This window comes from Macaca nemestrina, chromosome 5, assembly GCF_043159975.1.
Source record: "Macaca nemestrina isolate mMacNem1 chromosome 5, mMacNem.hap1, whole genome shotgun sequence".
In the NCBI taxonomy this organism is placed as follows: domain Eukaryota; kingdom Metazoa; phylum Chordata; class Mammalia; order Primates; family Cercopithecidae; genus Macaca; species Macaca nemestrina.
Genome location: NC_092129.1, coordinates 7788878 through 7811833, shown reverse-complemented (window position 1 = coordinate 7811833; position 22956 = coordinate 7788878). Strand labels below are relative to the sequence as shown.

At 44.0% G+C, this 22956-nt stretch overlaps 1 long non-coding RNA gene across 1 annotated transcript; it reads right to left on the bottom strand.

The window, feature by feature from the left end:
- Positions 1-670: 670 nt before the first annotated feature.
- LOC105487527 (uncharacterized) lies at positions 671-10284 on the bottom strand. Its single transcript, XR_011623016.1, has 3 exons — positions 10254-10284; positions 6915-6940; positions 671-994 (listed from the first exon to the last, which is right to left on the bottom strand). It is a non-coding gene; the product is annotated as an uncharacterized lncRNA (long non-coding RNA).
- Between the last annotated feature and the right edge of the window lie 12672 nt (positions 10285-22956).

Below are 22956 nucleotides of genomic sequence, written 5' to 3'. Positions count from 1 at the left end.
ATTTCTTTTACACTGGAAGCTTGAGTACTACTCTGGGAAGTTGCCGGTATTGAATATACCACCTTATACTACAGTTATGCTAAGCTTTTCTATTCTATCTGCAGGATACTATAATAATAATGATGGTGAAAGTTGTAAATGCCATTCACATTTCTGTGAACCTCTATCGTTTACCACGCACATCCACAGGCATCATTATCTTATTTTGATTGGGAAACTTACAAGACTCCAGTGAGGTTGTTGAGGCAGGTGTGCTTGAGGAGATTCTTTGTAGCTGATGTTTACACTTCCACTTAAAAAATAAGCAAACAGGCCAGGTGCGGTGGCTCACACCTGTAATCCTAGCACTTTGAGAGCCTGAGGTGGGCGTATCACCTGAGGTCAGGCATTCGAGACCAGCCTGGTCAACATGATGAAACCCCATCTCTACTAAAAATACAAAAAATTAGCCAGGCATGGTGGCAGGCACCTGTAATTCCAGCTACTTGGAAGGCTGAGGCAGGAGAAACGCTTGAACTTGCAAGGCAGAGGTTGCAGTGAGTCGAGATCATGCCACCACACTCCAGCCTGGGCAACAAGAGTGAAACTCCATCTCAAATTAAAAAAAAAAAAATAATAATAATAATAATAATAAAGCAAACAGTTGGTATTTACCCCGTGTTATTTTGTAGTTATATCAAGGTTAGTAATTTCCATTTCAGTTTGTTACAGAGGCATTGATGGACTTCATTTAGACTTTGAATTCTCATTACCACATATAATTACTCACATTCAAGTTAGCTGCATATGGAATAAGGACAAGTGGTTAATCTGAATGGCCAACCCCCGATGGACAAGCTGCGTCTCTTTCCTACTCGATATTCTCAAGGACTAATGATGATGAGTAGAAAGTATACGAGCTTCACAGGATTGGTTTCAATGCCTAGTTTACTTACTCAAATCCTTGCAATCCACTAGTACATCAGAACAGGTGACAGTCAACTCAACCTTTGATCTAGATGGGAATAATAAAAAATACATACATTTTAGTTTTTGTTTAAAATCAAGACCCAGAAATACTTGTTGTGGGAGGTAGCAACAGGGCTGTTGAAGGAACATTAGAATTGGAAGAGGGATATTTAAGTTTTCATATCCTGTGTTAGCTTTGAGGCACTGGATAGGTCACCTGACCTCTGTAGTAGTCAGTTTTCTTCTCTGTGAAATAGGACAATAATAATTGTCCTAGTTATGAAAACCTTTGTGGTCATAGGTGACAGGATCAAATGAGAAAACACATGTGAAATCCTTCTGTAAAGTAGGGCACCTGAAAGAAGTGTTAATTGCTATTGCTAAGGCCACACCAGGGCTGAAGGTAAGAAATATATCAACAAGAGATGCAAACAGGGAAATGAAGTGAGCTCCCTAATGATCTGATATGACAAACACATTGCTTTCATTACCTTTATTTACATTTGACTCATGTGACTGTTATTAATCCAGCCCTCCTATTACCTGGCTGATATGGTTTGGCTGTGTCCCCACCCAAACCTCATCTTGAATTCTCATGTGTTGTGGGAGGGACCCAGTGGGAGGTAACTGAATCATGGGGGCAGGTCTTTCCCTTGCTGTTCTCATGATAGTGAATAAGTCTCACAGTATCTGATGGTTCCATAAGGGGGAGTTTCCCTGCACAAACTCTTTTTGCCTGCTGCCATCCATGTAAGACGTGACTTGCTCCTCCTTGCCTTCCACCATGATTGTGACGTCTCCCCAGCCATGTGGAACTGTAAGTCCATTAAACTTCTTTCCTTTGTAAATTGCCCAGCCTTGGGTATGTCTTTATCAGCAGTTTGAAAACAGACTAATACACTGGCCAAATCCCTTTTCTCCCTTTTGTGAAACACTGAATGCAAAGCTTTATATTCTTATAAATATAGTTAAATAAATATATCTTATAAACAAATACACCCACACACATTTACCATGGCAACTGATTCAATGAATATCACTATTTATCGATATGTTCATATTGCTGGGGTCTTAGGACAAATTCTGAACCACTTGTCATGTTTGCCGCTATTTTAACCAACAGGATAAATAGATAAATAGTTGAATTGTTCTTGGAAGTATTTTCCTTGGATGAAATGTTATTACCTAGATAGTGCAAAGCCTCCGTGGATTCTTTCAGGCTTTTTTATTTATTTTATAATGCCACTGCTACTGCCATAACAGGTGTGTTTGTGAAATAGTAAAATCGCAGTTAGACAAGCAGATTAAGTGGATAACTGTCTTAGTGTGGCCTCCAAACTATAGAGAATGCTGCAACATCCAACACACCCAAGCAAAATCCAAATTTGTCAAGATGGAGGAAAATGGTAGCAATTGCTTCAAACGCTCATTTATTTTTGTATCAAATGTAATGTTGAGTGTTTTGCCCAAGATAAAGAAAACATCAGTACTAATGACTGACGTTAATTATTCTGTCATCTCTTTGATGCTCCCCTACAAGAGGGAGAAGTGCAAAATAAAATTTGTTTAGTTGTAACAAAAAAGCAAGTGCTTCATCTGAAAAGTTTTATTTACCCAAGAAATATCCTGAAAGTTTCATTTAGCTGACTAAAGAGAAAATGTAGTAAATAACTAAAGGAAAATTACTAAGAAATGCTTAAAGAAGGCTTAGGTTAGCTGCTTGGGGACTAGCAAAATAGCAATTAAGTTTATAGAATGAAGGGATTAAAAGTAACGTGAATGAAAAGTAGAAGGAAATGAACTCCGTTCTAATCTCTAAAACTGGCTTAAATAAAATGCTCATTATAGGGTGGGTTTATGAGGCACACCAGAAGTTGCAGGGATTAGGATGCATGGATTTAAAAGCTAGGAATCTACTTTTGACTACGCCGACAAAATGCTATGAGTGGGTTCCTTTCTCGGGTGTCTCTCCAGCCTGTGCAGCAGGAATTCTACTTGAAACCAGGTTACTTTCCAGTTTTGTCATCAGTATTAAGAATTGTTTTCAAGTGCTCCATTTGTGGGTCAAATACCACAAAAATCTACATATAGAGCTTATGTTTATTTTTAGAAATCTCTTTATATTAGAAAATTGTACCAAACAGGATACACAAAAATGATTCCTGAAATACTGACTGCAATTTGGGAATGGAAAGTAAATGAATAACCAAATGTACCTCTAATCTTAACTGGAAGGCATTTCCATAACTGACGCTCCTGGAACCTTCTGTGAGTGATGGGCTTGAGAGCTGAGGGATTTGACTTGAAAAGGCTCTGACACTGAATGATTTATGGCCGTGTTCCTCCCTGAGCCGGGGCCCAGTATCTGCTCTGCACAGAACATGGCCGGGGCTACAGGGAGCCGAAACCTCATTTAGTTATCCAGGAAGCCTAAATGATGCAGCACTTCAAAGATCACTGGGATCTTAATGGGAAGCCGGCGCTCCCCAGAGCAGCAAGTGAGGGGCAGGAGGCCACCAGGGAGGTGTTCTGGACCACGGTTTATCTGCTCCCAGGGTTGGGCGCTGCCTCCCAGAGATGGAACTACCTTGAGTAAGCCTGGAGAAAGGATCCCCTTATCTGGCAAACGCTATTGCTTTCTGTGTGTAGCTATTTTGTCGTCTTGAATATTTCATCACTCTGCAATCATCTTCCCTTTGGTTTGCTAAGCACTCTTATTAGGCAAACCCCTTGGTGCTGAAAGATCTGAAGCTGACTCACCGCTCCGTAAAATCTTCATTTCTGGTATAGAGAGAAATTTCTGCCTTGTGAGAATTTATTGGCTGCATGTGGCATAACTGAAACAACTTCAAAATTGGTGACGATTCTACCACTTTCAGAAATCGGTAATTGAAGAGAGAGTAAAGCAATTAGACCAACAGACGCAATTTGATTCAATCATTTGATCATTGCATCATTGATCATTTGGAATGTGTGTTAAATCCAACACCCTCAGGACCAAGTTCATCTTTGTGCAATCTGTAAGAAGAGGGCTTGCTCAGTGGATAAACCAAGGTTACCTGGGGAATGGTTAAACGCTAAGGGAAGGAAAGGTTTTAAAGTGTTTAGGCAGCAGCCATTCAGGTAGCAGAGCCCATATGAAATTCCGCTTGTGAATACTTTTTAAACTATGTCATGATTATTTTATTACCTAAAAGCTATGAAATAGTTTTTTCTTAAAGTTCAAATTAGTGAAGTTTCACTGAATTAATAATAAAATCTATACCAGTCCTAGGCACACTAGTATTACAAATGTAAATATTTTCTTATGCCATCAAGATCAATTTTAACAAAATGAATGCATATTTGTCTCTTGTTTAGTCTGTTTTATCAAGGCGAGGCACATCAATGGGCTCTTCCTCCTGGTGGTTCGCACGGCTCCTCTTTCTCTTCGACACCCCCACGTCCTGGCCAGGCAGATGGGCATCCCACACGTCCAGTCTCATTCCAAGATGCTGTAGGCCACATGGCAATCTTGCATTCTCCTGGTTCATGTGTTCCAGAAGCCTAGACACTTGGCAAAGACCCTTCAAGCATAGAAAAGTTACATGGGGGAAATGCCCTGAGTCAGGGCTTCCCTTCTTCAGCTGAGATTTTCTTGGACTGAACTGGTGAGATGCAGCTGAAGTGAAGAAAGCCATCATGCTGGGAGGGTCCAGACAGAGGCCCAGGGAAGTGTGAGGAGTTTGGGAGCAACAGAATATCCCTGCCCCCCGACCTGCCACCGGCCCCACATCTGATTCCACAGAAGGAGCAACACTCTGGAGAGGGGACAGAGTGGACGGAGGAGGAGTGGGGAGGCATTGCTGGGAAGCACGTCCCCAGTGTGGCCCAGAAACCAGGCATGAGCCTGGTGCTTAGGGAATCAGAGGAAGCAGAGGGAGCCTTCGGCCCTCAGGGGCAGGAAGATGACAATGAAGAGGGGTCCATGGAGACTCTGATGGATCAATGACTGAAGTCCACATGGGACAATCGGTGGCATGGAAGATGGCCCTTTGGATAAAAGACGTTAAAGATAAAAATCTAGCTCCCCACCCAACCCAGAAATAAAAGCTCTTTGCACTATGCGAGCCCTTGAAATCGGGACACCACATGGGAAGACAGTTGAGGGTTCGTTGATTTGACTAAGCTGTAAAAACTTTAACCGATATTAAGTTGTAGAAACTGTTATGGTTCATACTGAGTGTCAACTTGATTGGATTGAAGGATACAAAGTATTGTTGCTGGGTGTGTCTGTGAGGGTGCTGCCAAAGGAGATTAACATTTGAGTCAGTGGGCTGGGAGAGGTAGACCCACCCTCAATCTGGTGGGCACCATCTAATCAGCTGCCAGTGAATATAAAGCAGGCAGAAAAACGTGAAAAGGAGGGATGGACCTAGCCTAGTCTTTCTCCTGTGCTGGACACTTCCTGCCCTCGAACATCAGACTCCAAGTTCTTCAGCTTTGGGACTCGGACTGGCTCTCCTTGCTCCTCACCTTGCAGACGGCCTATTGTGGGACCTTGTGATCATGTGAGTTAATACTTAATGAACTCATATATATATGTATATATATATACACACACACACATATATACACACACACGTATACACACATATATATATTTCCTATTAGTTTTGTCCCCTAAGAGAACCCTAATACAGAAACATTTTTTGAAAAATTACAGTTCTTTACATCTGAGTTTTATGGATTGAAATACAGAACTGTTAAAGATGCCTACAGTTGAGTGATTTCAAATAGACTACTGTATTTCTCCCTTGATAGGAATTAAATTATGTCCCCACAAGTGATATGTTGGAGTCCTGAGACCCCAGAATGTGGTGAGAATGTGGCTGTATTTGGACAGGTCCTTTGCAGATAGAATCAGGTTACAGTGAAGTCCTAATCAATGACGTGGCTGGGGGGTGCTTCATCCAGTGTGACTGGTGTCCTTATAAAAAACAAGGAAAATTTAGATGATGGGCAAGAGACCTGGAACAGATGCTCCCTCGCAGCCTCAGAAGGAGCCAACCCTGCAGACACCTTGATCTTGAACTTTGAGCTTCCAGAGCTGAGACAGTAAATTTCTGTTGTTCCGGCCGCGCAGTCCATGGTACTTCATCACAGTGATCCAGCAAAGCAGTATTTGCACCCTGTCTTCTGTGTTACCAGGATTCACTGTTTTTCCCTGACTAGGTCACCAAATGAGGACTTACTATTTTTATTTATTCATTCATTTATTTATTTATTTTTGAGATGGAGTCTTGCTCTGTCACCCAGGCTGGAGTGCAGTGGTGCAATCTCGGCTCACTGCAACCTCCGCCTCCCAGGTTTAAGCGATTCTCCTGCCTCAGCCTCTCGAGTAGCTGGGACTACATGGGTGGTGCATGCCGCCACACCAGGCTAATATTTTTGGATTTTTAGTAGAAACGGGGTTTCAATGTGTTGCCCAGGCTGGTCTTAAACTCCTGAGCTCAGGCAATCCACCCACGTTGGCCTCCCAAAGTGCTGGTATTACAGGCATGAGCCACTGTGCCCGGCTGAGAATGTATTGTCTTGTAAATAACTCATTCGTCCACTCTACATTCGCTGGGAGATAGAAGAGTGTCGCGGTCACAGGAATGGCAGAGTGGTTTTGTGGCTCAGGCTCCTTCCCCAATTTTGGGTTTCGCTGAGAGTCACATGGGTGGGTGATCTAAATCCTCCTGGTCCTGGGGGAGGGGTTTGCCTCTGCCATCCTTCAGGTGCAGGGCCACCATACCGCTGCTGTCCTCTAGCCACCTGCAGTCACAGTGCGGGTATCTAGGGTGCCCTCCCCCTCTCGCTTTGACATCAGGAGAGGGGCTGCCTCCAGAGCCTTCGGAGAAGGCCACTCCTACTGCCCAGAGCGGCTGCTTTGTTGTGCCATCAAGTGTTCCCCAAAAGGCAGGGACAATGGCCTTACTCACCTGTGACATTCTGTTCTGGACCAGCACTGTCCAACAGAAACATAATGAGAGACATACATTTAAAATTTTGTACTAACCACATTAAAAAAGCAAAAGAAAATAGGTGAAATTAATTTTAGTAATATATATTACTTAACTCCTTAGATTCAAAACACTATCATTTAAATTCTTATTCAATATCAAGTGTTACTGAAATATTTTCAAGTTCCAGTGTGCGTTTTCTACACACAGCACATCTCAATTCAAATAGCCAGGGTTCAGGTGCTCAGTAGCTGCTAGGATGGAGTAGTAGGCAGCACACAGCCAGTGCATTTCTAGAGCAGGAAGCCACCTCCAAGTCTTCTGTCCTGCATGGGCATGAGTGGCTGCCCGGGGCACAGTCTAAGCAGTGTGCTCTTGTGCCACATGTGCAATTCCCCTCCAGGCCGCACTGGGGCAGGCCCCTGCAGCTCTTTTTCCTTCAGCTGAGGTCTTTCCCCGGGACTCAAGCAAACAGCCTCTGGTAAGTGGGGCTGGGCTCCCCTCCCCTCCCCTCCGCCCTCCCCTCCCCTCCCCCCCACCCTCCCCTCCCCTTCCCCCTCTCCCCTCCCCTCCTCTCTCTCCCCTCCCCTCCTCTCTCCCCTCCGCTCCTCTCCTCTCCTCTCCCTCTGTTGCCCAGGCTAGAGTGCACTAGAAGTGCCACAATCACAGCTTACTGCAGCCTTGACCTCCTGGGCTCCAGCAATCCTCCCACCTCAGCCTCCGCAGTACAGGGATAATACAGGCATCCACTACCACACACAGCTAATTTTTAAATTTTTTGTAGAGATGGGGTCTCCCTATGTTGCCCAGGCTGGTCTCAAACTCCCAGGTTCAAGTGATCCTCTTGTCTCATCCTCCCAAAGTGCTGGGATTACAGGCATGAGCTACTGTGCCTGGCCTCTTTCTATATTTTTTTGAGACAGAGTCTCGCTCTGTCGTCCTGGCTGGAGTGCAGTGGCATGATCTCAGCTTACTGTAACTTCCGCCTCCCAGGTTCAAGTGATTCTCCTGCCTCAGCCCCCTGAGTTGCTGGAATTACAGGCAGCCGCCACCACACCTGGCTAATTTTCATATTTTTAGTAGAGACAGGGTATCACCGTGTTGGCCAGGCTGGTCTCAAACTCCTGACTTCAAGTGATCTGTCTGCCTTGGCCTCCCAAAATGCTGGGATTACAGGCGTGAACCACCGTGCCTGGCCCCTTTCCATTTTTACATGGTCTTATTGTGGCTTCCTAGTGAAGTCACTGATAGCACATTATTCTGTAGCCCTAAAAGTATGGTTTCCTGGTGAACTGATTTCCATTTTGTTTGAATAACAGCAGTCTGACTGCCTATTACTTGAAAGAATCAATGAGGAGCAGGAATCTCTGATAAGGTGAGGCATGGTTTGCTTTGACAGTTCACCGTCTCTTGAGAATATTTGCTGTATCTCTGTATTTTCCACCTACTTGAAGCTTCATTGTGTCTTTCACTCTATCAGTCAGGACAGTTGTGTAAATTCGTCCTTACATGTGATTTCCTCTCTGGGATAACTCAATTATTCTGGCTTCTAGTATTTCATTCCCTATTAATGGGGTTGCTTGAACTTTTTGTGGTGTTTCTTCCTAGTTTATTTCTTTGATTTATTGGCACTCTTTAAGTTCCTGTTTCACACTAAATTCTTCTTTCTGATTCCATCTTACATCCTGTCCTCATAATTTCATTCTCACCAATAAATACTGACATTTGTTAACTACTGAGTCTCCCGAGCTGAGCTATGATTCATTCATCCATTCATCAATCAGACTGCTGGGCCAGATTTGTTTCTTCAGTCCTAGTTTTTTCCATAGGATGGAACTTCTCAATCCTGTTTTTTCTTTTTTCTTTTTCTTTTTTCTTTTTTTTAGACTGAGTTTTAGCTCTATCACCTAGGCAGGAGTGCAGTGGCACGATCTCAGCTCACTACATCACTGCAACGTCAGGCTCTGGGGTTCAAGCAATTCTCGTGCCTCAGCCTCCCAAGTAGCTGTGACTACAGGCATGTACCACCTCGCCTGGCTAATTTTTGTATTTTTTAGTAGAGACGGGGTTTCACCATGTTGGCCAGGCTTGTCTCAAATTCCTGACCTCAAGGGATCTGCCTGCCTCGGCCTCCCAAAGTGCCGGGATTACAGGCGTGAACCACCACACCTGGCTTCAGTCCTGTTTTAGCCTTGAATTCTGGTGCACCGGGGATGACTGGGTCTTGATCGGCTGTGATATGCTGTGCTCATTCTGTGTGGAGAGACCTCAAAGCAGAGAACAGGCGCTTGGAGGTTCTGATTCCTGCATCGCAGGGAACTCTCTTTTCCTCTTTACACATCCAGGGAGCGGAGGGGACATACATGCCCTGCCTGGCATCCGGAATCTGTCCTGGCTCTTCCCTGGAGTCCCGGATGACAGGTTGGCTGGCTTTCTCCTCTCACCGTAGCTGTGGGCTGTGGGCTGTGGGCTGCTTATGCCCGCCTCCTGCAGGGGAGAGGGACACCTTCCTGAGCCACTTTCCCATGTCCCTGAGGCTGCTCCAGGTCAGGAGTTCCTGTGCTCTCCCCTCCATAGGTAGTCAAGGAAGTGACCATGTCCTCGGGTCCAGCCATCTTGGTGACCACACCGTCAACTCCATTAGCTGCAGCCTTGCGTCATAGCCCAGCTCATTCAAGCACAGCTACCTCCAATAGGGAATGTCCCTTGTAGGGAGCAGGTGCTTTTTAATTTTACCTGTCCTCAGGCTGACCCTTTGCTCATTAGAATAGTAAAAAACACACTCCTGGGTGGAGATTTAAGATGCTAATGAGATGTCCAGGTGCCTTGGCTCACGCCTGTAATCCCAGCACTTTGGAAGGCTGAGGTGGGTGGATCACTTGAGGTCAGGAGTTCGAGACCAGCCTGGCCAACATGGTGAAACCCTGTCTCTACTAAAAATACAAAAATTAGCTGGGCAAGGTGGCAGGCGCCTGCAATCCCAGCTGTTCAGGGGGCTGAGGTAGGAGAATCCCTTGAACCCAGGAGGCGGAGGTTGCAGTGAACAGAGATTGCGCCATTGCACTCCAACCTGGGAGTCTCAGGAGTGAGACTCCGTCTCAAGAACAACAAAAAAAAAGAAAATCAAAAGATGCTAATGAGACATGCAACATATGAACAAGCAGGGGCAGCTGCTGTGCGTGTGCAGCCAGAGGACCACCCAGAACATGCTCACCAGTCGCGCTGCTTCCCACCTGCTAGGAAGAATCCTGGAGGACCCCGGTGAAGGGAGCCTCCAGCGTTTGCTGTCTCACCTCTCAATCCACCGCTCCAACTTACCTTTCAGAGTCCTTTCCCTTTTACACTTCGCTATCAGTGTCCTTTCTCTCTTGCATCAAGCCGCCTCCTACCCTTTCTCTACTGCTGTGTGTCTCTGGTTTAAATTCTTTTAAACGAAGAAGACAAGAACCGAGGACTCCCAATCGCCATCGCTAGAATTATTGAAATGGCTGCTTTGGAAAGTTGAATCTTGCCAGCTGTCAGCACCTTCCTGCCATTCCTCCTGGTGTGAGGGGACCAGCGTGCGTTTTTGCAGGGAAGTTACCTTCTTCCAGCCCCTCTTCTTTCCCGTCTGAATCTGGGGGGGAAAGGGGGGCCCGAGAGCCGCACCTCTGCCTGTCCTCTCTCATGGGAAGTCTGGGACCCTCAGACTGAAGAAGGACGTGTAGCTTCCACAGGGGAGCCTTCAGGATGGGGGAGCCTCCAGGATGAGGGGAACCTCCAGAACGGGGAGCCTCCAGAACGGGGAGCCTCCAGGATGGGGGAGGCTCCAGGATAAGGGGAGCTTCCAGGAAGGAGGGAGCCTCCAGGACAGGGGAGCCTTCAGGACGGGGGGAGCCTCCAGGACAGGGGAGCCTTCAGGACAGGGGAGCCTTCAGGAGCGGGGAGTCTTCAGGACGGGGGGAGCCTCCCTGACGGGGGGAGCCTCCAGGATGGGGGGAGCCTCCAGGATGGGGAGAGCCTCCAGGATGGGGGGAGCCTCCAGGACGGGGGGAGCCTCGAGGACGGGGGGAGCCTCCAGGATGGGGGAAGCCTCCCTGACGGGGGAGCCTTCAGGACACGGGGAGCCTTCAGGACGGGGGCCTCGGCGTCGTGGCCGCTTTGGACTTTGGTTAAACACAGTATAAACAGACAGGGCTCCTGACGGATCAGCAGGACGGTCTGAGGCAGCAAAGTCTCCAGCACCTTTGAGCTGTGGCTGCCGGCCACCTCCGCTGCTGTGAATACCAGACAAGTCTCCAGACAGAATCCCAGGCGGGAACATGGGGCAGTTACGTGGCTTTACTCAACCCCATATGCCTTTGCTGTTACGTTTCCAAATACTGAGACCAGGCGAGAGAGCTGCGATCACTTCACTGGAAAATGTAAAACAGTAAGACAAAGTAAAATTGGTTCCAATTCTAAAAAAAAATTCATAGGGCTCTTAATACTAATTTATTCTAAAAAATACACCCCCTGGTTTCCTTTCCAGGTGATGGCTATCTGTGAGCGAGAGGGGCAGGGGCCTGGGTGAGGAGCTGGGGAGGGGTCTGGAGGAGCCACCGGAGGTGTGGGCCAGACCCCCAGAGCAGGGAGGCCACGGGAGGACCTCAGCGCCGCTCTAAGAGCAATGGGAAGTGTCGCAGTTGAAAGAGGGCTTATTCGGTTAAAAATGACGGGAGTGAAATGGAAAAAAAAAAATGTCTTTTAGGAAATGGGTGGGTGCAAGAACACCCCACCCAGAACTGGGCTTCAAAGCAAAATATGGTACTGGAGGCCTGGCAAGTCTGGTTAATTCTGGTATCCGAATACTTGTACAAAGTACCAATTCTGTTTAAAACGACCAAAGAAAGCATTTCTGTTTCCGAGAGAAACAACACGGCTAGTTTCTTTGCATCATCTCTGCCTTCTGCCATTTTCCTCTGGGATTTCCTTTATGAGAAAACACAATTATTTAGTTTCCCATCAAACCTACTTATGGATAAGTAATTCTGAGGGTGATATTTTGGCATTCATCTTTTTATTGTTACACTGTTTCTGGCATGAACAACGCTTCAAGGTTTAGATGTACATGCACAATACCGAGATATTTTTAGCCATATGTATATGACTCTAGATGTATTTAGCCATTAAATTTGGAAATCTACTGGGCCTGAGGGGCTTCTATAGTTTACTTTGTCTTCTAAAAAAAAAAAAAAAAAAAAAGCGTCACACATTTTGTTTGAAGGGGTTGTTTTCCATTTCCTTTCAGTGAAAATAATTACTTCAAAAAAATCGTTTCATGTTTATGTTTGTATACAAATTATTAATAATAAAACAAAGTAAATTTTCTCCAATGTAGTCTACAGGTAGCATTTTGTAGGGTGGAAGTCGATGTTTTTCCTCTTAAGATTTTAAAGAGACTCATCTTTAGGCCAGGACAGCTTGAAATTTTGAAGACTACAAACTGAAAGTTTTAGCAAACAATAGGTAGAGAAGAAAATGGACATTTCTCACTTTATTTTTAATTAATTAATTTTTTTGAGACAAGGTCTGGTTTTGTCACCCAGGCTGGAGTACAGTGGCACAATCACAGTTCACTACAGCCTCAACCTCCTGGACTCAGGTGGTCCTCCTACCTCAGCCTCCCTGGTAGCTGGGAATACACGTGTGTGCCATCAGGTCTGGCTAATTTTCTGTATTTTTTGTAGAAACAGGGTTTTGCCGTATTTCCCAGGTTGGTCTCGAACTCCTGGGCTCAAGCAATCTGCCTGCCTTGGCCTCCCAAAGGGCTGGGGTCACAGATGAGAGTCACCACGCCCAACCACGTTCATCCCTTTAGTCAGAGGATATAAATTGGCAATGAGAAGCTGACAGATTGGACTTCTCTGTCATCAGCCTTTTTATTGTCACCTGTAAGTTGTTCACCTTTGGAGAATTGAAGAAAATAAAATTAAATAGCGCTTTTTTTTTCCAGGATAGAATTTCTTCTTTGATCGTCCACTAATTAACATCCAGTTTTTAAGCTGGTTCTCTTCTCCCCTGAAGGAAACCGACATCTGGTCATGGAGAGGGGACATCTGCCCATGGAAAGGGGTTGAATTAACCTAATTCTTCCTTTCCCTCCTTCCTGCCTCATTCCCTGCTCTCCCCTCCCCCAGTTTCTCTATCTACCTAGAGAGGTGAGGTTAAATAGTTACCATCCTCTTTTCTTTTTTGAGATGGAGTCCCTGTGTCACCTAGGCTGGAGTGCAGTGGCGTGATCTCAGCTCACTGCAACCTCTGCCTCCCAGGTTCAAGCCATTCTTGTGCCTCATGCTCCCAAGTAGCTGGGACTACAAGCACCCACCACCACGCCTGGTTAATTTTTGTATTTTTAGTAGAGATGAGGTTTTACCATGTTGGCCAAGCTGGTCTCAAACTCCTGACCTCAAACGATCCACCCGCCTCTGCCTCCCAAAATGCTGGGATTACAGGTGTGAGCCACTGCGCCTGGCCAGTAGTTACCATTCTCTTATCCACTACAGAAAGAAATCAGTTCTGGGAAGCAATGAGGGTCTCCTACCACAGCCATGGTCAGATAGGTCACCCTGCCACAGCTGCTGGGACTCAGAGGCTGGGGTGGGAAATGAGGTGTCCCCAGGCTGGTCCATGGGACAGGCTGAGAAGAAGTAGAGAAAGCATTTTGAACCAGCATTAGTGGCGTGGTCCTGGTTGGAGTAGCCTGTTGCAAGTGCTACTGTGAGGTAATGGCTGGACTGAAAACCAGATGTCACCTGATGCTTGGGACAGCCTTCAAGGCATATCACAGACTCAGCAGGCAGCGCTTCCATGCCTGGGCCAGGTGGGAAATACGTTGTCTGCCTTCAGGTGTGTCTTCCACCATTCTTCAGTAACAGATCCTCACGTTCATGTGAAAGTGAACCCCTCTCAGCAACCCCTCCAAGCGATCTCAGTTGGCTCTGACTGTGGTTCCAGAAGGGGCACATGCGACCAGTCTTGAGCTGAGCACACAGCACGTTTTCCCATAATAACTAGCTTGGGGAAGGTACATAATCTAAGCTAATGCAATCACAGTGAATCTCAGGACTTTGGTTCCAGTGATCTCTGGACTTGAACTTGGATAGGTGTGAGAAACTGTAGACACATCCTTGTCTCTACGGAAGTCCTACTGTCTGGGATCTCAAACCTGTAATCCCAGCACTTTGGAAGGCTGAGGTGGGAGGATTTCTTGAATCTGGAAGTTTGAGACTCGCCTGGGCAACATCGTGAGGCTCCGTCTTTACAAAAATAAAATTATCTGGGCATGATGGCACATGCGTGTAGTCCCAGCTACTCTGGAGCCTCAGGTGGGAGGATTACTTGAGCTCAGCAGGTTGAGGCTGAGCCATCATTATAAGCCATGATGGTATCACTACACTCCAGCCTGGGTGAGAGAGCAAGACCCTGTCAAAAAAATAACAACAACAACAACAACAACAAATCCAAGACCTACTGTCTAAGAAAGGTTCTCAGAGAGGAAATGGAGCCAAGAGCAAAGGGAAGAGAAAGTGAGTCTTGGTGTATTTAAGCCTCTGGCTCAAGTTGTACCCTGAGCTTCTCACTTACATACGTATGTGTTTAAGCAACATTGATTGGGTTGGATTTTCTGGCAACTGCATCCAAACAGTATTCATTCATTCAGACTGAGCCTTGAACAACACTTACTACTGAAGGATTGAAGACATCATTTTGTGGGGGCTTGTAGAATATATATAAAGAGAAAGCTTATGGTTCTTATCTCGGTGGGGAGGGTTGCAGTCTAAACTATTGTAATTGATGTATACACATCAGCCCATCAAATGGTTAACTCACTTTGACTCCTCTGCTAGCTTTATGGAGATGAAGATTTTATGATTCTTTCCATCTTCTACATCCATCCTGCTGTCTGCAGTGATTGCTTTTGGCAAGGTTTAGGTCCATAAAATGCTTGTTGGCATAAAGCAACAATTTGTGGTAATGTGTTGGAGTAAGTGGCTAATCAGCATTTAACTTCTCTATAGGAGAACTGATCACAGCGATATCATTTTATTCTTGGAGTTTTCAACACTTCATGAAATTTTGCCAACGTATAACAAGTTTTTTTTCCCCTAAAATGCAAAGTGTGAGGGAGGCAGACAGGTTGGAGGGTGTCATGGGTAAGATCATGGTTCAAATCTTAAGTCTACTCTTTTCTGATGATGAGACTTTGGCAAGAATACTTAATCTCCCTGGGTTTCAGTTTCTTCATATGAAAATGAGGCCAATAATTCTGATCTCACAGATGTAGTGTAAGGATGAAAGGCTTTGAGGCATGTAGGTCTTCAGCAAAGCATCTCGCATGTAGTAATTTCATAAACTATGGACTAAATTTTGATAGAACTAGGCAAGCCTTGGAATCCTAATGGATGACTTTTAACATTATAAAATATGTCATCAACTGCTTATTCTTTTTATATAATCTTCCTAATAAATCACTTTTAAGTTGGTACAAGATTGCTTATATGGATTTGTCAATTAGGCTTTACTTATTTAAAATGATAAAATAACACCTTTTAATATACAAATGTATGCAATATAAAACATGTAGAGGCAGTTCCCTCAAATACCCGTTTCCCTTTCCATATTTCACGTATAGCAATATTAGTAGTTGGGGTGAATTCACCTTGATATTCTTGGATGAAGTTGAGCATATGGGTGCGTACATGAGCATTCAGGTATGTGAGTATGTGTATCTTTCTAAATTTGTGGTTTTGCAACTTGTGTTTTCCCCCAAATAGTATGTTATGGGCTTTTATAACAATAGAACAAATATAGGCACATTTAGGTATATTTATTTTGTTGAAATTTACAACAAAGATGTCATGGCTTCCGGCACATTCCCACCTTTGCCAGCAACAGATATATCATCCTGAGAACCTGGATCATCTCTGATGTTGAGCAATTTGCCAACATTCATGACCAGTTAAATAGATTTAAATGCAAAATTGCCTCATGCTTAGGAATGCATATTTCAGTTTAAAGATAATGTCTTAACTTTCCAAGATTAATCTATAAAAGCATACATTTTGTATTTCAGATTTTGGAAAACATTCTTTTTCCTTTTGTGTTGCCTGTGTTCAGGAGAACACTAGTCTGTTGCAGGATTTTTTTTTCTACTTTTATAAGCCACAGAAATGCATATTTAAAACAAAACAAAACGAACAGAAAAAGCAGGATTTCACCTAGAGGTTTAAAGTAAAGTTACCATATTACAAACTTGGAAAATGGTAATGAAGAGAAATTTATATTGGTTTCTAGCCAAAATTCTATGTTTAGGAAGATGGGGAGGTGCCAAAATTAGTAATAGCTGATTCAATTTTGTAAAATTCTAATTGAAAATCAATACCAAATTTTATACTTCAGAAAATCCTTAGAGTTTTTCTACTCAAACCTGCTCTATTTATGTTGGAAAAATTAAAGAGACTAAAAGAGGTTACATCGCTTGCCTAAGAATCACATGGTTAATTACTGATACAATTGACAATAAAGTCTAGATTTCAAGGATAGTAAGGATGATGGTGATGACAGCACTATAAATAAATTACAGAGTCCACTATTACTGTACACTCATCATTGTTTAAGACTTTATATTTTCTTTTCACAGATACTTTGAAAATTTGATCTTATTCCCCTGTTTTTTTTCTTTCTTTCTTTCTTTTTTTTGAGACAGAGTCCCGCTCTATTGCCAGGCTGGAGTGCAATGGCACAATCTCTGCTCACTGCAACCTCCACCTCCTGGGTTCAAGCAATTCTTCTGCCCCAGCCTCCCAAGTAGCTGGGACTACAGGCATACACCACTATGCCCAGCTAATTTTTGTATTTTTAGTAGCAACAGGGTTTCACCATGTTGACCAGGATGGTCTCGATTTCTTGACCTCGTGATCCACCCGCCTCGGCCTCCCAAAGTGCTGGAGTTACAGGTGTGAGCCACCACACCTGGCCTTATTCCCCTATTTTTAGAGTAGGAAGCTGGTGATCAGATGCATATATTATGTGCAGTGTTACCCAACTAGTGTTGGATTTGAACTGGGGTCTGACTTTAAAACATGAGCTCCTTTCAGAAAATTTTTATGTGTGTGTAAGAAGGGTGTGGCAGCAGTGTAATATAATCTTTTTTCTACTTTATATTGTTGCTAGAGTCACTATCCACAAACGTGACCATTTCATGCTGTGGTGTGAAGTCTTGCAGCTTTCATTACTCACATGGTCCCCAGTTGCATCTAGAACCAAATATTCTGCCGTAAGATGAAAACAAGCATGTAATTCAGAGATACAGAAGGGAGGAATTTGGATTCAGAAGTAATATCTTAGAAAATTAAAGATGAACAGGTAGTAACTTCACACAAAAGTGTCTGAAATAAAACTCCTTTCATGAAGTACTCTGCAGAGCAGGTTGGGCCCAGAGCTTCCTGGATCAAAATCTCATCTCATCATGCGTCCCTGCCTGCTCACCCATTTGCCCTTTCTTCTGATTTTCTCCACTCCATTAAGCCTCCATCCCCTCACATTCCCTCCTCCTTTACTCTTAGTAGTTATCACAGAGGAAGGAGGACATGAGAAATAGCTACTCTTCTTGCCACTTTATGGACAAAGTGCCCCCTCCCTCCCTAACAACCGAAGAGAGGGAGAGGTCTTTCTCTCTCTAGGGCTGGCCCCACCTCCTTCTCAGAGATCTCCATCTAACTGTTATCTCTTTGCTTGCCCATATTTTCACAATTTCTTTTTGCAGGATTTAACCCGGTTCAAGTCTCTTCCATCTTAGAACATAACCCTGCTGCGGACCTGTATTAGTCTGTTCTCACGTTGCTGTAAGAAACTGCCCGAGACTGAGTAATTTAGAAAGGAAAGAGGTTTAATTGACTCACAGTTTCCCATGGGTGGGGAGGCCTCAAGGAACTTACAGTGGCAGAGGGCACCTCTTCACAGGGCTGCAGGATGGCGAAGTGCCAGCAGGGGAAATGTCAGATGCTTATAAAACCATCAGATCTTGTGAGACTCATTCACTATCACGAGAACAGCACGTGGGAAACTGCCCCCATGATTCAATCACCTCCCACCGGGTCCCTCCCATGATGCGTGGGAATTATGGGAACCACAATTCAAGATGAGATTTGGGTGAGGACACAGCAAAACCATATCAGGACCAAAATCCCCCTCCTGCAGCCCTGTGCCCCATTCCATCCACAGTAAATCACAGGAGGGGAGGGTGCACACGTGTCTCGGCCCTCTCCCTGGCCGCCACTGAATGGCATACTGCAATCAACTTTTTATCTCCCTCGTGGCAAATCTCCCCAGTTCCACTGAAACTCATCTCTGGAAAGACAGTCTCCTTCGTGCTAGTGCAGACGGTGCCTCACCATCCTTACCGGATTTCCCTCTTGGCAGCAATAAACACTGTGCAGCATTTGCATTTGGGAGTCACTCCCTTCTGTCTGCTTCCATTGGGCTGATTTCTTCTGGGTGTCTTCCTGCAAGTGTGGAAGTGCCTCTGGAGTCATTATTTTCTTCCTCTGCCTGTCTTCTGAATGCACGCACCATGTGTGCCTGCAGGCACCTCATACCTGCTCTTCACTTCTTTCTGTCGCTCCCATGCCTCAAAGACTGTCTCCACTTTCTGATAACTCCCAAATCCACTGTCTCCCAATAGGCCTCTTACTTAGAGCAAGGCACCAGACCCTGATGCCCAGTAGATGTCTGTACTTGGAGAATATCCCACAGATTTCCTAAATCAGGAGGTCACCAACTGCTGTTCCTCCAGTTCCCTTCTCAAATGAAGCACCAGGGTCCAGAGCTTCACCCTCTGCAAGGCAAATCAATGTCAATTCTTTAATATGTATGTATGTATCTATCTATTGAGGGATCCAGCTCAATTATCTGTTTCCTTTTTCTCTACTGTAGTTCAGATAGCCATCATCTCTATTTGTTTTCCCATGAGAAAGAAATGCTCAAACCATTTTCGTTATAAAAATATAACTTACATAAGACAAAGTACATAAAACAAAAATGTAACACCAGGCCAGGCATGGTGGCTCACACCTGTAACCCCAGCACTTTGGGAGGCCAAGGCAAGTAGCTCCCCTGAGGTCAGGAGTTCGAGAGTAGCCTGGCCAATATGGTGAATCCTGTCTCTACTAAAAATACAAAAATTAGCCGGTCATGGTGGCATGTGCCCATAATCCCTGCTACTCGGGAGGCTGAGGCAGGAGAATTGCTTGAACCTGGGAGGTGGAGGTTGCAGAGAGCTGAGATCACACTACTGCACTCCAACCTGGGTGACAAGAGTGAAACTTCGTCTCAAAAAAAAAAAAAAAAAAAATTAAGACCAAATAAATTACCATAAAATAAGCATGTTTGTAACCGTAGCTTAGACCCAGGAACTGAACACTGTCTGAGGTCCTCTCACTGAACCTTTTATTATCTGCTCTTACATAATTTCCTTCTTTCTGTAGGGTTTGTGTATAGCTTGTGTTTTTCTAACTTCCTGGAAACGGAAGCTTAGCCTGCGATGTTTTAGAGTCTTCCTTCTTTTTCCTAATGTTTATGCTTTATAGTTACAAAGGAATTACTTGGAGGTTTTTCTGAATTTATAAAAGATGGAGAATTATCTTTTTTGCTACTGGTTTCTAACTTAATTATCTTATCATGAGAGCCCAAGTGTTGTATGATTTTAATCCTATGAGTTTTTGAGACTTGCTTTATGAGGTGGGATGTGGTCAGTTTTTGCAGATGTTCTCTTTATGCTTAAAAATAACATGCATTCTGCAGATGTTGAATTCAGTAATCTAGATATGTGTCCATTAGGCCAATTTGCTAATTGAGGAGTTCAAACTATATCGCACTGATTTTTCTGGTCTGCTTTTCCTAGTGGGTGTTGAAAGAGGTGAGTTACAATCTCCCACTATGCTTGTGGATTTGGCCCCACTGTCATCCCTTATCTAAAGACGCTTGGCTCATCTGGTCTCCCTGCCTCTGCTTGAGCCTCCACATGGAGCTGCAATGTCGTTCTGAAAAATGAGTCAGACCATTCCACGGCTTAACTCCCCTCATTCAGGAAAGAATTACTTCATGCCCAGGATGAATCAGGCACTGTTCCAGGTCTCAGGGATGTAGTTGTGAACCAAAAAGACAATGTCTAAGCCGTCACAGAACTTACAGGTGGATATACAATAGAAAGACAGATACATACATACATACACACATAGGTGCCTTCCTTTGTTGTTAGCAGGGTTAAGTTCTAAAGCTTACAAAAAGTATTTGTCCTATTTGTTCCCTAATTACATCCACAGGCTTTTATTCTACTTAATGTCACTTGTTTAAAGAGAATGGCCCACTTTCGGTCCCTCCCAGGCCCTGTGCTGTCTTACCCGGGGGCGTGTGCACCTGTGATTTCCACCGCCCTGTCCATGCTTTCCCGTCTTGTTTCCAGGCTCTTTCACACTCATTCTTCACGTCTCAGCTTAGATATTCTTTCAAAGAGGCCTTCCAGACCTTTTGTCCATGTTAAGCACCTTGCTTATGAACTCATAGATTCCTCTGTCTTACTGTACAACATATCACTTTATCTGAGCCCCTCACTAGTTTGTAAACTCTATGCAGTAAGGATTGTGCTTATCTCTTCCATTCTGGAATCCACAAGACACAGCATTGTACAGGAACTATATCTTGAAAGTTTCTTACATGCACATGTAGTTAAGAATGTTTCACTGAAAGATATTATTGTTTAATATATGCTGTTAATACTTCTTAATTTTTGATATTTGATAGTGACAGAGTTTGGGGCGCATCCATCAAGGCATTGATTCTGAGAACATTTGGATTTTTTGAGGTAATTCATGGATTTCTAGGATGTAGTTAATCTCATCTTTACTTTTTGCAAAAAATCTCCTACCTTTCCCATCAAAAATACACATAAATGATCCAATCAAAAGGTTTTCAAAAGGTTACAAAAGGAGTTTCATGATGGACACCTAAAAAATAAAGCAACGCAGAAGAATCTTCTGTCATTTTGTTTTTAGAGACTTAGAGACCTTAATTGTTAATGACATTTGTATGTTCACTGTTTCAGATTTCACTAGGGACAATAATAATACGTATCTTAAACATTTAAATAGTCAATGTGTAAAGGATTGGCTCATCAGCTTTCTGTACTTCAATTCTAGTTACCTTATAAGAAAACTAGAATTTCCTAAGTTTCAGGAAGTGAGGAAGTCACATTTTCCTTCCCCCACCCCTGATAGCTAGAGTTGATGTGCCTCACAGGTAAGAAGACCCGCCCCTGCCTCGGCAGCCCCACCTTGGGTTTCCACAATGGTGGTTCACCACGCACAGTCCTCCCCAGCAGCGTCAGTCAGTTCTGGCATAGGGCGCAGATGGAGACTTCTCTGCCACTCTTCAGTATTCCTGTGAGCTCTGGGAAACCTGTACACACAGAGCATGTGGTCTGGCCTTGGGGGTTGTCTTGTCACGTGGCCTTGTGTAACCGTGTTGTCACGAGCCCTTCTCATGGTTGCTGAGCTTTCGTTCACACTTTCTCCCGTCTTTTAATTTTATTTTTGCCTATTGGAAAATCTGGTAATACCTCAAAAAAGGCAACTTTGCAGTGAATTAATTTGCTATTTTAGTATCGGCAAGAAGTTAACAGAAATGCAAGTGGGAGGTGTCACTATTTTGCGTACGGTATGGATTTGAAGATGCGCAGAAGCAAGTCTCACGCTCCCGGGATCTTCACACGTCCACCGCACACGCCGACTTGCGGTTTCCACGGACGTGCTCTTTAGCATTTGGCATAACAGTAGCCAGCAGGTATCAAGTGTCAAGATAAATTATCTACTGCTGTGTGAGCACTGACTATGAAATTGATTCGCTATCTTTTGGGTACTGTAGTTTTGTAAGAAGAACAATATAAACTTTAAAACCAATACATTTATTAGTTATGCAGGTGCTGTTCAAGTGCAAGATCAACAACTTCGGCTATTTTGATGGATCTGTCCATTTCCGATGTGGTGAGGACCATTTCCAATGTCTGTAAAGAGTTGAACTGTCTGACTCTTTACTCACATTTTTCAGAAACTGTGCCAGTTAACTTTTGCTATGTAAAAACCTACCCTAAAACAGTGCATTAAAACAACGACTGTTTAGCTCACGGTTCAGTGGGCTGGACATTGGTGCTGGGCTCAGCTGGGCTGTTTTCTAGTTTCAGCTGTATTTAATTTCAGCTGTGATTGCCATGCAGCTAACTCTGGGATCCGTTTGGGGCAGCTGGCCTAGGATGGGTTCAGCTGAAACGGTTCATCTCTGCTTTTTGGCATCTCTTATTTTCTAGTAGACTAATTGGGCTTGTTCACATGGTGGCTGGACATGGTGGTTCTAAGAGAATGAATGAAATCACATAAAGCATCTTGAAGCCTAGAGTTGAGACCAATGTGCTGTCACTTCTGTTGGTTTTATTGGCCAAAGCAAGTCACAGGACCAGCTTCAATTTAAGAGAAGGGGAATAGACTCCACTTCCTGACTATGGGATCTGCAAAGTCACATTTTAAGGGCACATAAAAACATTTTTTAAAAGTGGAAAAGATACAAGAAAGAGTGAAGGATTTGGATATCATTGTGATTGACCACAGAGATAAATAAAACAGTTGTAATATGTAGACTTCAAGGTAAAGATGGTAGGTTGAGTAAATACATTTGCTTTTGATACCTCCTAAATCCCTGCTAAAATGACAAACATAAGTGCACAAGGACAGACAGAAAAAGATAGGGGGGAAATTAACAAATTTTCAAAGCTAGAAACACATGAGTGAGTGGTAGCAGAAATGAACAAAACTGATTTTAAGCCAGTAGTAGGGAAAATCAGAAAACTCCCTGATTTATAGTACAGAATTACCAGCATTTTAGGATTTAGAGATAGCATGGCCCTCTGATAATGGATACAAGGTGGGAGAACAATCAGGAAGTTGGGTTTGAG